Genomic DNA, 15634 nt, shown 5'->3' on the forward strand with positions numbered 1-15634 from the left:
AGACGTTGCCCTTCCCAGAGAAAGCAGGCCACACCCCTGGTGGGTGAGGGAGCATTTCTTGAGTGGAAGGCTTTCATTATGCAATGCAGAGTAATTCAGCATGCTCGATTTTGAGAAATCTACAGACCATTTTAGGGGGAAAAAAATATACTGCCCCACCCCCAACTTTGACGTAAATGTTTTTGTTATAACGATACTTAAGTAAGTACAAATATAAAACTAAGCATAAACTTCCCATTGTTTTAACTCCTCTAAAACCATCAATCCCCAACTGAATTTTCTAATTAAATACAAACAAAAGGATAAAACCAATTCAAATGAATATGGATTTCCTATTCAGGTGATGATGTTTTGCTAAAAGTAACCCTCCCTTCTCCTCATGCCTCAGATGCTGGCCACCGCAAGGCAGGTGTGCCAGAGTTCAGAATGCTCCTGCCACCCTCAATCTCCACCCCACCCCCATCCCTGCCCAGCAAGATCCTCTTTTCTTCGTTCACAGCAAACTAAACATTATTGGACCAGAGCTCCACACAGTCATTTGGCCTTCATTCAATGCAAACTGCATAAGTCCATTCATTCTTTTCCATAAGCCCTTAGCAACTAAAGTAGTTTTGGCACCAACTTGATTGTAAATAAAAGCACTAAAATCACAGGCAGTAGTAGTCTTTTTTTTTTTTTACTTTATTTTTAAAGAAGTTTTAGATTAGAGAAAGTTTACATTGAAAATATAGGGGATTCCCATATACCCCACCCCTTCCCCTCACATTTTCCCCTATTAATAACATCTTTCGTTGGTGTAGTACATTTGTTACCACTGATGAATAAACATTGAAGCATTGCCACTAGCCATAGTCTATAGTTTACATTATGATTTACACTTTCCATTGTGCAATTTTATAGGTTTTGACAAAGTGCATAAGGGCCTGTATCTGTCATTGCAAGATCATGCAGAACAATTCCAATGCCCTAAAAATGCCCTATGTTCCACCTGTTTTCCTTCCCCCTCCCCTTCCCCTTAGAACCTCTGGCAACCACTATCTTTATATCAATGTTATTAAGTTCTTCCGTTACTATAATAATAATGTCTACTTTGGTCCCTGGTTACATTCCTCCCTTACGGTTGTTCATTTCTCAATCTTGAGGATTGGGGGATGGTGATATCCACTCTATCTCAGATTGAAAGGGGCTTTAGATAGTATGGGGCAGGTAGAATGTACTGTTTTGCATACAGCTGTAGATATTTTTTGCTTTTTGGCATGGGGGCTGTCCATCACCATCATTTTGTTAGTTGTCCTGGATGAGTCCAATGAACTGGAGAGTAGGTGTTGACTACAACTCTGCTGAGATTCAGGGCTCAACTGGCACATAAATAGATAGAAGATTGAAGTCTCTGAGACATATATTTAGCAGGTATGGTGCTAATTATAAGTTCAAATAAAAGGGTAGAAGTGTCAAATGTAGGGAAATTATAAATGAGTCTAACTCTGTTACATTGGGGAAATAGGTTACCATGTATTCCCAATGGGGTGCTGATTTCATGGGGCTGTCTGCCCTGCCCATAGTGTCTGGATATCTCTGGAGCCACTGGGAATATCCCTGCTTGAGGCACTGTTTACTGTGGCAGTCAGTGAGATTCTCCTGAGACGTGCATAAGTGAAACCTCTGGAATGACCTCCTGACTAGCTTTGAAATCTCTTAGCAATAAAAACTCATTGTATTTAATATTTCCCCCTTTTGGCCAAGGTCTTTTTCCAAATGCCATCGCCAATTGGCACTTGGTAATGATCCCTTGGCGCCAGGGAGCCTCATGCCTGGGAGTCATGTCCCACACTGGGGGGAAGGTAGGCTGAGATTGGCTTAGAGAGAGGCCATATTTGAATGACAAGGAGGTTTTCAGGTGGTAACTCTTTAGCAATAGATAGCATTAGGCTAAGTTTCAATTTTACAAAAATAAGGTTTATAAGTGCAAGCAGTAATATCAAGGGCTTGGCATATTGGTATGTTTTCTTTTATTAGGCACTGCCTATGTACTCTAGAGATTCTTGCCACTCTATAAAGAGACCATTGGTAAGTCCTGACTCCATTACATGTAAAATCTTAAGCAAGTTACCCAACCTACTTGATCCTCAGTCTCCTTAGCTAAAAAAATTGAGTTAAACATAGAACCTAACTCACAGGGTTCGGTGGAGGAATATGTATGATAAAATACAGGAAATTTTGAGCCCAGTGCCTGGTGGTTAATAGATGCTCAATAAATGCCCCAAATTTTCCCATTTGATTGCTTTATATCCAATCTCCAAAAAGGAGAAAGTATATACTGCCTTACAAAAACAGAAGCATTTCAAAATAATTTGAGTCTGAGAGAGAAGCCTTTCATGTCTACCTGTGGGAAGTGCAGACACTGCTTTCAAACACATTTGGTGCTTTGTAATATAATAGAGATGCTAGATCATAATTTGAAAAAAAAAGGGGTCTACTCACAAACACACAAAGTGGAAGTAACATACGTATCTTGTAGAATCACTTATTTCTATGGTTAACAATTGTGTGAGAATAAGAAAGGCCTTCAAGACATTTGAAGGTGTTGAAATCTTCAATCTTGAGCTTCTGAATTATTTAGAAAGGATATAAATGGTCAGTCTGTTATGTCACTGACTGAGTGGCAAGTACACGCAAGCCACTGTAGGAGTGCAGCAGGAGACACAAAGATGAAGGTGCAGGACAGTCTTCACCCTCCAGGCACTGACCATGCATAGGGAGGTGTGTCTAAACAAGTGAGGAGGTTACCATCTCCTGGACTCTAATTCCACTAAAGATAGAAACTAGGTCCTCCTGGCATTTAAGCCCCCATTAGCACAGAAGCTAGCACATGCACGGGGTAAACACAGGCAAAAAGGAAGGGAAGACGGGACGGAGGGAAGGAGGAAAGAGTGACTGGGATATATAGGCTAGAATATGGATCTCCCATAAATGAGGGTTCAGCAAAGGGTGATGGCTCTTTGAGGGCTCAGGGACTGAGAAAATATGGAAGAAATGGAACTAGAAGGAGACTAGGATTCCAAGAAGCAGAGATGGGTAAATATTAAATTATAATTTTATACAGTTGCAACATGTTCTACATTGGTACACATCAGTAAATCATTTCTCATTACATTATTATTTTATCTAGCACTTGTATTAACACTCTATTTCTGTAAATCACATGCACTTGCTTCTTAGTTTGCTATTTATTATAAGGACCTTTGATTTCTTTATAAACAACTTGATGGTCCATTATTTATTAGAATAAGAAGATGAAGAAATTATATCTGGTCTCCGGCAGACTTGTCTAAATTATTACTATTGGTCTCCTGGGGTTCTCTAATAAGTAGCCATAAAAAGTCAATTTGCAATTAAGAAAAGAAATGTGTATATTTGGCAGCATTTATATTGACATGATTGACAACAGATATGGCTGACAGAAACCTTACAATGCAACACAAGAATAATCAGCTCATGGCATTATCATATTGTCTTAAAAATAAATGATTACAAATCCTAGCCTGAGAAAAAAGATATAGGAAGGATTTGTTTCATCAGGGACTGCGATAGCATAAAAGCTGCATGTGAATATCTCAATAGCAGAAACCCAAAAGAAAGAATAGACATAATTTTATTGCCCTAAGGAAAAAATCACTGAAAAGGACTGGGCTATCAAAAAAGTAAAATTATACCTGAATAAAACATTTGTAAAAGGAAACTATTATTTTAGAGACACTTTCTCACCAAATTAGGTAACAAATCACTTCTACTAGATGCTTGCCAACTGGCTTCAAATAAGTACTAGGTTCTATTTCTTTTTCTTTCTTTTTAAAATATTAAATAAGTCATTTAAGGACAAACATGGTATAATCTCATTTAGATGGGACATCTAGAAAGATCAAAATTCTCAGAAACAGGAAGTAGTTTAGAGGTTAGGGAAAGGTTAGGGTGAGCAGTATGGTGTTTAGAGGAAGGGGAAGTTTTTCTTGGTAGGTATAGAATGTGTAATAAAAAAATACAGAAAGAGTAAAGAAAAAAATTTACCTTCAGCTATGTGTTTATATGCTACCACGTAAAAATCACTCTATCTTTATGGAGGAAGAATAGTATCTATATCTTCATTTACTTATTTTTTCCATACTTTTGGGAGGACGAAGCAGTGCTCTAGCTTTTCAAAGTCTGTGGATCACTGAGGTGAGGGTGTCTGAGAAGAGAAATGCGGACAGAGCTAAAGGGAAAAATCCCTGGACAGAGTCAGAGTGAGGATTCTACTACAATCTGGAATCTATTCTCTGGAACTGGAATGGTCCAAAGAGAGCTCCTAGTCTATGGGGAGGGGGGGGGTGGTTGCTGTCCTAATCAGTTGGAAAATCTCCCACATATGCTGCAAAGAGCCAGGACCACCAGTTCTAGACAGTTCTTTTACCTTAATTACTCTTTGGATTTTCTTTCCTGTAAGGTATGCCCTTGAAATCCATACTGTCATAAAAATACCTGGGATTGGTTTGCATGAATATCCATTAACATATTTCTAATTTTGTTCAGATAAAATAACCTCATAGGATCAACCTTCACTTGAATTGTAAGACAATAGCCAGATGTGGTTGTAAGGACCTCGTTATGCTTGAGCTAGGGGGAAGAGATTAAATGAAGGGTGGAAAGAGACTGAAAAGAGAGCAGCCTGGCATAGTTGGTCCATGTCACCCAAGACAAAAGCCTTTATGATAAGGCTAGTTCTACTTAAATGTGAAATGTGAAAAAGCTATTTTAAAGAATAGAATTAAAAGTCCCATGAAGAGCCACCCCATTTGGATTTTTCCACATCTGAAGAAGCTAAAGTTCATGCCATGAAACGTACAAGGTCACTCCCTACAGCGCTCACCAGTGTGGCTTCCTGGGAGCTGCCTACATTAATGAAAAGAAGCAAGAAGGGGCACAGAGCCACAGGGGCAAACCCAGGCATCTAGTTTCCTCACTGGACCACTGTGGACTGTCCCATGTTCCTTGTAAGCTATCAGTGATTCCATTTGTAGATAAGTGAGGCCATCGAGAGCCAGCCCAAATTTCTTAATAGCCCCAGTTTCCCATTTAATGGTCTGAGGAGTGGTCACATAGCCTGAAGGAAAGCAAACACGTGTTTGAATCAAAGTAATTAGGATCTAGGGAAGTCTTGGGGACTTTTCAAGTTTGTCATTCCACCCCACCTACCCCTGGCACCAACCTTTCCAAATCTGTCTGCTCAGGTGTGTGTGGGAGGGTGGGAGGCTTCCTCATTTCAGAACATCACCAAACCTCTCAGGGTGATTGCAAACCAGAATGAGGAGGAAAATTTCACCCTGTGCTATGATATTCGAGAAGTCTGAAATCAAATCGCCATCCAGGGAACAAGTCAAAAATTCTCAGGGTGGGGTGGGGGGGTGTTGAAATGTGATATCTAGACGCAAGGTCAAAGGTAAGTTTTTGAAAAGCTGACAGAACAAATATTTCAATTTAGAGCTTCACCTAAATGTCCCTTTGTCAAATGTTGAAGCTTAATGCTGGACAACAGGTACGTGTGGAATTGAAATGACCAAGAGACAGAGAAATAAGAAACCACAGAACACGAAATAAACACAATTGTAATAAGTCAGTTGCTGAGTATCTTCTCTGACCAAGAATTAAACTTTTTACAAATGATTGTTTGCACATCAAAAAAGATGAAATGAATATATTAATATCCATAGCTGTAAAAAAGTTAACATATTCATGAACTAGTACTTTGCCTTCGCTTGTCAAGATGAAGAGATCTTGCTTGTGTTTCTAGCCTTCTTGAGCAAATAAAGTTTCATTTGAAATACTATTAATCAATCTGAACTTACCATACTTTATTTCAAAATTCATGTGCTGATATCCATAAACAAATAAATACTTTCTTACTTGGTAAATTGTTAAACCTCGCAAGAGAAATATAAAGGGGACTCTGATTTATCATTGGGCACAAACTTTCACTGGGCTTTTAGCTTTAATTGCTACAGAAGTCAAAATTTTAAATAAATTTAATTAATTTGTCCTGTCTTTCAGACAATTCTATGGAGGAAAAGAATTCAAATTGGTTATTTACCATAATAAATTGGTCAATATAACAAAAAAATTTGCTCTGGTAGCCTAACAGAAAATGTGGAAACTTCCTTTGATAGGGAATTTTTGATTAGTCATCAAATTAAAATCCTAGAATACTGATCATCTAAGTGATTTTTAAGAAGGTCCAGCTGATTCTCTTAGGTCTTTCTTCCAAAGAGTTTCCTCTGTGTAGCAGTTTGATATTATTGATGAATTCCAAAAAGAAATACTGGACTATGTTTGTAAACTGATCTTTTCCTCTGGGTATATGAGATTATATTGGATTCAGAGGTTTCCTTGATTACTTAATCAAGGAAACCTCTTGTGCCAGTAAGGAGTTGAGTTCCTGCCCTTTGGTGGGTGGGGTTTGCAAATAAAAGGCATGGCAAAGGACAGAGCTGAGTGTTCTTAATGTTGGAGTTTTGATGTTGGCGTTTGATGCTGGAGCCCTGGGAAGAGAGGAACCCTGAGCCCAGAAAGAAGCAAGCCCTAGGAAAAGAGGAACCCTAAGCCCAGAGAGAAGACGACCTGGGAAGAGAGGAACCCAGCAAGCCTGGACCCTTGCAGACGTCAGCAGCCATCTTGCTCCAAAACATGGAAATAGATTTTGGTGAGGGAAGTAACTTATGCTTTATGGCCTGGTATCTGTAAGCTCCCACCCCAAATAAATACCCTTTATAAAAACCAACCAATTTCTGGTATTTTGCATCAGCACACTTTTGGCTGACTAATACACTCTGCATCACACTTCATTTATGAGAAGGTGAAAAATGACATACCTGCCTGAAGCTAGGCCGAAAGGTCTTGCTGACAGTGGGAGGGGAACCAGTCACAGCCAACTAAACCAACAAGAAAACTAATGTAAATAAGCACCCACACTTGCTGTTAATGTTTTTCAGGCTTTGAAAACTCCATTTTGCTGACCGAGGAGGCCAGTCGAAGGCAACGGAAGCAGTTCTCACTTAAGCATAGGTTGTCTTCTTCTACAATACAGCCTGAATCACCATGAATAGCTCAACAGGCTGCAGAAGCACCTGCCAGTGGGCAGGCTTTTACTTGGCTGCAGCTTCCATTAGCCAGGTCCCTGAGAGCAGAACCCCAGAGAAACTCACACTTGAGAAAGGATCAATCCCCTCCCACGTCTCTTCAACTCTCAAAAGGAAGGCCTATTAGGCACAAGTATTTCCAGATAGGGTTTTTCTCTGGAAAGCACTAATATCAGCCGTCCCTTCCTTTCACCAAAAGAAGAGCTTCTAAGCAGGGCAGAGGGGAGACCTGTCCTCTCCCGCGTTGCTTGTGGGAATATTAATTAGTACAACCTACTGCAAAAGCAATTAAGAGCAGTGTGAATATTGAGATAAAGCCTTAAGAAGGTCCATTCCTTTAAGACAATATTTCTACTTCTAGAAATCTACCCTAAGAAAATAATCCAAAACATAGAAAAGATTTCTAGTCAAAGAAGTTCATGACTGCATTATATATGATATTTTGGAAAATTGGGAACCATCTAAATGTCCAAGAATAGGAAAGACAGTAAATGAATTACAGTAAAAATTACACACAGGAATACTATGCAGCTACTAAAATTAATGTTCATGAAGACTGTTTATCTTACATGAAGAATTATTTAAAATGTTCAAAGAGAACACAGGAGGCACAGGAGGCAAAATTCTATACACAGTAAGATCCTAATGCTATATTTTAAAAATATGTGTATGAAAAAAGACTGAAAGGATATATACCAAAATGTCCAAAGTAATTATCATGTGCTTGTAGAGTGATGATTGGGCTTATGTGTCAACTCGGCCAGGTAATGGTGCCCACTTGTTTGATCAAGTAAGCACTGGGTTAACTGTAATACAAGGGCATTTCCTGGACTTTAACCATCAGTGAGTTGATTGCATAGATGGCTGATTACATCTACAGTCAACTGAGGAGATTGCCAACAACCACAATGTCTCATCCAATCAGTTTAAGGCCTTAAAAAGAGAAGTGATTTCAGCATTCAGAGAGAGAATTCTCTTCTCTACTTCAAAGAGCCAGTATCTCCTGGGGACCTCAATGAAACCCTTCATTGGAAACCCTGGCTTGCAGCCTGCCCTATGGAATTTGGACAATTTTATAAAATCTCTTACTATTTACAGATTATCTCCTGTCAGTTCTGTTTCCCTAGAGAACCCTGACTAATACAGGGGGTAATACATGTAATTTTACTTTTCTTTTTTTATATACTTTCTTGTGTTTTTCAAAATTTGATAGGAAGCACATATGTTCTAGAAAGATAAGCCACTAAAAAAAAAAAAATCAGGGCAGAAAAATCTATCTGTAGTTTCCCTGCAGAATGGACAGACTTGAGCAGACTCTGAGAACTGTTTCTAGCCTTCTTGAGCAGACACCATGTCCTGCCTATCACTCACACGTGACGCCAACCCTGAGAATGACTCCTCCTTCTTGCTCTCCACGCCGTGCCTATCCCTTCCTGAACCTTGCCTTTGACTTCAGCCTTCTGTGTTTATGTTGAAACACCCCTCTGGAAGTTAATTTCCTCTTCTCTGCCAGCCAAGCTCTCCATCCCTCTCCACCAGCAGGACCTGGTTCCAGGTCTCTCTCCTGGCCTGGTCTGGCCCATTCTTAGTATTGACAACAAACAAGTTACCCTGGAAAGAAACAGTCATCATAAAACAACCTACAAAAGTAAAGGGCAAGGAGAGACAGTTTTCTTAAGCCCGTAAACAGATGTCTAGCACCACCATTAACATAAACACACGGGGCGCAGGACTCCAGACCCAAGTGTAAGTTATCTCTTGGGACGTCCCTGCCGCCACAAGAATCCTTAACACCTGTGTGTAGAGTTCCATTTTTCAGTGCATGGTCACAAACCTCCTGGCATTTCCCCCTCACAACTCGGTAAGGTGGGGAGAGCAAGTAATACTTTCCTAATGGTACAGATAAGAAGACGGCAGCTTAGAGTCGGGTGCTGAGTGGCCCCCGTGATCCCGGAGCCCCGGGGTGAATAGTGATGATAATACCCACCCTGTGGAGTTGTTGTAAGGATCAGATGAGATAATGCAGCAGCAGCATTCAACAAATGCCAGCTCCTATGACTGCCAGGTCAATGGGAAGCTCAAGGTCACATAACTGGGCAGTGACAGCACCAGGAATCAGGCCTTTTCATGCCAAGGCCACGCTTTGTGTACTTCCCTCCACCGCCAAGCCCAACACTGTGGGCCCGGCCAGAAAGGGAAGTATAAAGTGTGGGTCATGCCTTCAAGGAGCTTCTAATATTTTGTAGCAGGCATGTCTAAATCACATGAAGGAACAAAACACTTATTCCCACAAAGAAACTATGGCAACAGTAATTAAAAAAAAACCGTTGTCCTAGCAGTATCTATACAATGCTTTTGTCCAGCAGCTATGGTTAAAATATCTTTTTATGCATGCATTCCAAAGCTTAGGGGACTCCATGTTTCATCCCTTGTTCAGAATTATTTGAGAATAGGGGGGAGGGGGAGGGACTCAGATTTGAAAATAAGTCCCTTTCGATCTCGACTTGAGAAAATACTTTGTGTGGGCAATCTAAACTGCAGGAAGTTGGAGCTATTTTTGGAAGCTTTTCTTTAACTTTCAGAGAGTGGCATTCACAGTCACACACTTTATTATTTTTTTAAGGCGTGGAAAATTAGCTTCAGTTGAGTTTTAAGGCTGCTTCTGTCCTTAAAAAAAACTCCTCAGTTAGATTAATTAACTTAACCCACAACATATGGGTTACAGCGGTTGGTAACACAAGAGAAAAGACACGATGAGGACGGCGGACACTTCACAGGCAGAGGCAGAAAGCTCTTCGTGAAGACAGAAGTGTAAGCGTGAGCACAGACACACACAGAGCAGGTTGTGAGTCCCTTCCCTGTGCATTCTGAGCCCTAACAATCGCATCCAGGATCATCAGCCCCAGCAACAGGATTCCTTTACAGCCATCTGGGCCTATTTATGAAGCTAGAAAAAGAAAACTGAAAACTGTGTCATAGAATGTTGATGCTTCATTGATATCTAAGAGGGTATTTTATTATTTTACTAATGAATGCTAGAGAGATTCACATTTTGAAAGGCACTTACTGTGTCATGTGTTTTCATATGCCCAAAATAAATTCCTCTCTAGATGATAGATTGGTAGTGCTCGACTAAGGGTAGCTCTTAACAACTATGATAGAGGAGCAGTTTGTCTTAAGAAACACTCCACTTTCTCTTTCTGCACAACCAGGATCCTGGGGGGAGGAGTGAGACCCACCCCCCTCCACCCCCCCACTTTCCGAGCGCCTTCAATGAGACAGAATGTGTGCAGAGCCTGATTTACGTTCTGTTCCAGTCCTTAAGCCGTCTTAACAACATGCTCATCAGTCTCCCCAGTTTTGTGACTAAGAAAACCAAGTCACAAAGCATTGAAGTAACATGTTTAAAGTCAGGCAACTGATCAGTGACTATGGGTGATTCCTCCACTTTAGTGCTCATCCTGGGTTTCTCTCCCACAGCTGGGCTCCCCCAGCATCAGGCACCCCACTAGGACCCACACTCCGGGCTAGTTCACAATAACATCCTAAGGACATGGGACTGCTTGAGTTAATCTGCTTAGAAGGATGCCCATACTAAAGGAAACCTGGCAGGTACCACTTTAACCCAAATCATTGGTTCCAGTAGAAGAATTTGAGACAGGGCAGGAAGTCTTCAGAATGTCAGGATTCCTTAGAGACCATCTAGTCAACCTCCTCTCTCTTCAAATTACAGATTTAGAATAGTGAACATCCAGAGAGGGCCTGTGACTTTTCAAAGATAACACAGCAAATTGGATGCAGGGCACAGAAGCAAGCTAGGATTCCTCACTTTCAGTCCGGGGCTTCTTTTTGGCATCAGCCACAAACATAAGGTAAAAAACGCATCCCAGGGCTAACCAGGAATTATTTCAGTGTGATTAATTCACATAGATGATTAGAGTGCAGGTCAGAGCGCAGGGGCTTGAAGCCGAGTGCACCTCTCATGCATGGTATGACCTAGACAAGCCACTTGCTCTTTAATTTGGCTTTCTTGTCAATTATATGAGAATAACGACAGTGTCTGCTCTTAAGGTGAACATCAAATAAGATCACCCTTGTGGAGTACTAAGTTCTTCATGCTCAGCACTTAGGAAGCACTCCAGAAACAATCATTAGACATCACTATTATTATTATCACTAGGACTATTAATATTATCAGTCCCACTAGTTCAGACAACTGATAATACTTTTACTTCTGGGGTTGAAGGTAGAAACAACCTCCTGCTGTTAAAGTCGTCTCCGTCTTCTCAAAAGGCAGCAGTGGACAGTGCCAGGAAGGAAGGTGAGCAGACCAGGAGGGAGCCCCAGGCATGAGGAAGTGCCCTTTGAAAGTGAAGTGCCTACTGAGCATTTTCACTTGGATGTGCACGGCAAAAATTCCTCATCTTCCTCAAATCCGTTCTACTCCATACCTCCGTTAAAAGTGGGACCCTCTAGCTACACACCTGTTCCTCCTGCCACACAGCTCCCACTTGGGCCCAAGAGCCACTGATGATCTCTGCAATGGCTCTCCTGTAGATCTCACCTCTCTTTCCCCCATGCTATCTGCTTCAGGCACATGTCCTTTTTTTTTTTTCCCGCTTGCCAGTGGTCTAAAATCTGAGCTCATTCCCCTTTGAAATCCCATCTCCTCGCTGCCTTCAAAGTTATCTTTACAAAATACAGATTAGATTAAATCATTTCTCTTTTTAAAGGCCACGTGGTTTCTTCTCGGCAAGGTGTAGTTACAATTCCGGCTCACTGAAACCTCCTCAAACTCCCCTGCCCCCCCTCGTTTGGGAACACCTAGATGTTCTTTGAACACGCTGTTTCTTCCATGTGCGTGGGCTCTTTCTTTAAGGTGGAATATGTGGTCCCTTCTCCAGAGAACTCCTATACCTATTGAGGTCCCGTCCAAATGTGAACTCCTCAGCAAGCCCTTCCAGATCCCCTCCACCCTCCCGTCCCTGGGCTCCTGCCAAACTTGCTTCTATCTCCATTAAACACTCACCACACTGAATCATTATCATTTATTTTCTTATCCTTCTTTTCTGCTAGACTGAGTTCCAGGAGGTAAGGGCCACACTCATTTGGCTTCTGGTACACGGTCTGCATAGCACTCAGTAGGTGCCTAAAGAGTCATAAGTAGTTGAATAAATTAGTAGAGAGTGGATTAGAAAATGAGACCTCATTTAATGTCAAAAGTGGTCTAATTAAAGAGATTTGCAATATATATGCCTAACTACAAATGATTATGTAAGTGGCTTTTAAAAGAGTGCAGTGAGTACTAGCAAATGACAGAGCTCTCAGGTTCCCACTTATGTCTGTTAAAAATGTTCATCGCTGGAAAGAGAGACATCCTCCCAAATTCAGTTGGGTTCTGCAGGACCTGCACACATACAGCATTCTGAGCTCTCTCAGAATCCTGTAGCTTTAGTGGAGGACACTTTTCCCTCACACAGTTCTGTGGACTGGACCTGGATAGTAGATGCTCAATAAATGCTGATTTGATTTGCAGTAGATTCGAAAGAAAGTACAATTCGCATTTTAGACTAATTGTACTCAATGACTGATCGGACTTAATGTAATAGCTCTAAGGCTGAAGAAAATCAATGAGCAGACTCTGAAAAGCAGCCAAATGTTCATTCCCCTGCCTCTTACACAGTCGGTGATGACCTGCTTCTTGATCATTTCCAGTTTCTGTGCATCTCCAACTTCACTGTGGCCCCAGAATGGGCAGAGGGAGGGCACTTACCAAATGGTGCTCCCTGGGTGCCTGCACTAGGTTTGGCGTTTGTTTTGAAGTTGGTGCAGTTAAGGACCATGAAGGTGTGGAAGTTGAATTGCACTGTTAAAAATGTCCCATTTTCCCTAAAACTTCCCCTCTCTGATAGTTGAAGTGGTACCTCTGATTGAAGGGAGGTAGAAGAGTGGGCTGGAATGTTCCAACATCCTTTCATCTCCAACTGTGGGATAACACATTAAAGGGAGCCGCAGAAATGTTTCTGTTTTTACTAACAGGAGATCTCAGGACAAAAATAAAACAACAAAATCTTTGGCAGCAGACTTGGGGGATGTCCACTTAACACCGCTATCCTCGTCTACAAAACACCAACGGTTGAAAGCATGCTCGGTGATCTAATTCATTTAAGGTTTAGAAAAGGCGGTGGCGTCTTGGGTAATAAAGCATTAACTAAAAATCAAGCCGAAGCGCCCCAGAAAACCGAGGAGGCCAAGAGGCAGCCAAGGAACCTGGCGGCTGGGATTCGCCTGTTTCTTTCGGTGACTTCGAGCTAAGCATCCCACAGGCAGGACGAACCCAGCCCAGGGCGCTCGGGTCCATTTCACTTTTCAAACTTGAAGTTATTTTTAGATGACCCGAGCCGGCTAATCCCCAGCAGGACAATTCACAGTCCGTTGCGCCTCAGGGCACCTCTCCGCCCCCTTCTCCCGCGCCCCGCAGTACTTTCCGTTAAGCACCGGGAAAGGGGGTCCCTCTGTTTTCTCGCTTGCTCCCTGCGTCCAGCCCGGCTCCCCTAAACCCCACTCCAAGCCCCAGTCCCGGGGACCACGCGGCGTCATTCTCGCTCCTTCACTTAGGCACCTGCTGCTGCTCCGAAAGGAGGCGAACCCTTCCATTACTCCGAATGAGGGAAGGGGCTCCTTGAGACCCGCACCCGCTAAAGGGGTTCAAGGAAGACCTCTGTCCCCACAGCTCCGGCGGTGACTAGCGATGGACCCCCCTCCGCCCCCTGCCCAGAACCCAAACCTGGTGGTTCTTCCCGACCCCTGCCACTGTCCCCGGGCGCCGGCAGGGCACGGCCCGCAGCCCGGGCGGGACAGGTTCACGGGCGAGCGGAACCCGCGCGGTTACATAACCGACCTGCTGGGCGTCCGCGGTGTGCGGGCGGCGGCGGCGGCTCGGTGGGTCGGCGGGGGCCGGCGATTCCCGGCCGGCGCAGCCCGCTCACCTGCCCGCCGGTGCGAGCGCGCGGGGGGACGCGCGCGGTGCCCGCGGGCCTGGGTCGGGCGCGGAGCGCGGCGCACCCTGCCTCGGGGTCTCTGGGTGCGTGAGGCCGTCGATCTCTGCCTCCAGCCCGCTTCTCCCCGCAACCTCGGCCGCCTTCACCCGGGACAAAGCGGCTCCGGGGAGGGGCCGAGCCAGCGGCTCTCACAGGAGCCGGAGGAGATGGGCGCGCCCCCAGCTCCGACTCATCGGGCCAACCTCCAATCAGACCCCGGGAAACCGAAAGCCCCTGTTCGGTCTCCTCTCATCTCCTCCTCCCGACCCGACGCCCTCTCGAGCCCCCCAATCAACTCCTCTAGGAGCTCCCACCCTGCTGCAGCCACACGCGCCCTCCTTTCCACTCCAGCGCCCGGGAGGGAACGGAGACCCTCTGGGGACCCAGAGCAGGGGCTTGTGCTCAAGGGTCCGAGATTTAGCAGGGAGAGGACTCCTCGGGGTCATGGCCCGGGCAAGGGTCTCCTTGGGGATCAGGTGGGGAGGGGGCTGATTCAGAAGCTAAGGTGGCCGGGGCCGCGAAAGCCGAGAAGAAACTGAGAGGCAACCCGGGAGTGGGGAGTAGTGGGAGAGAGACTCTTCTTACAAGGTGACTGAGCCCCCGACTCGGGCTAAGTGAGGAAAGATTGGGGAGACTGGCGAGTCCTCCCGGGCGTCTGCGCCAGGTGGGCACTGGCGCCCTCTGGCCGGAGCCCCGAGCCCGGCCCGGCCCACGCGGCTGAAGGTGCCCTGCGCGCGCTTCACCGCCTCACCAGGATTCGCAGCCGGAAGACCTGGTGACAGACTGGCTCAGGCTTCAAGGACTCCTATTGTGTGAGAGCCCTGTGACACAAGGAGTGGGAGACTGGTACCTTACAGCAAATGGCTCAAGGTGAAACCGAACCTAGGGCATAGCTGTTGCTTAACAAAGTTACCATCAGTGCTAGCCTGAGTCTCGTGGCAAGAGAATGTCAATAACTGGAAAGATCATAATAGAGAAAGTGGGGGAAATTGAAGGAAGGAAGTCGACCCGGCTTGAGGGAGTGAATTAACAGATTTAAATACTTTTTGTATTTTCATCTCTCTAATTGCTACATAAATTGGCTTTTTTCTCTTTGCTTTTTATTGCCTTTCTCTTTCCTGATAACAATATTAAAATTACATTGAAGCAATCCATAAGCTTCATAATTTATTTCTCTTTCCTCACCCAGACACTGCATTGTTTTTTCTAAGGCTGACATTTTTTTTTTCCTAAGGTTGACACTTTTTTTTAATGCGAAAGATAGAGCTTGGCTCTTCTCTTTGATTAATTTGCATTAATATAAATAATCACAGCATTTTAGAGTTGAAAACGACCTTAGACATCTCCTAGTCCAGCCTTCTAACTAGATGCATAAATCCATAATTATCTGTTGATTTAGATAAATTACCTTTTGGGATAGAATTGTCT

The 15634-nt window shown here is 43.7% G+C and overlaps 1 protein-coding gene across 2 annotated transcripts in view; it reads right to left on the reverse strand.

Moving 5' to 3' along the window:
• RCAN2 (regulator of calcineurin 2) overlaps positions 1-14411 on the reverse strand; it is a 296136-nt gene extending 281725 nt beyond the window's left edge. The window contains exon 1 of one of the 2 annotated variants that reach the window (XM_004454197.3): positions 14068-14411. The gene's annotated coding sequence lies outside the window, so the exon portion shown is untranslated. The remainder of the gene's footprint in view (positions 1-14067) is intronic. The other variant, XM_058306825.2, reaches the window with a different exon arrangement.
• Positions 14412-15634: the final 1223 nt, after the last annotated feature.

The sequence above is a fragment of the Dasypus novemcinctus genome, chromosome 11, assembly GCF_030445035.2.
Source record: "Dasypus novemcinctus isolate mDasNov1 chromosome 11, mDasNov1.1.hap2, whole genome shotgun sequence".
NCBI lineage: Eukaryota > Metazoa > Chordata > Mammalia > Cingulata > Dasypodidae > Dasypus > Dasypus novemcinctus.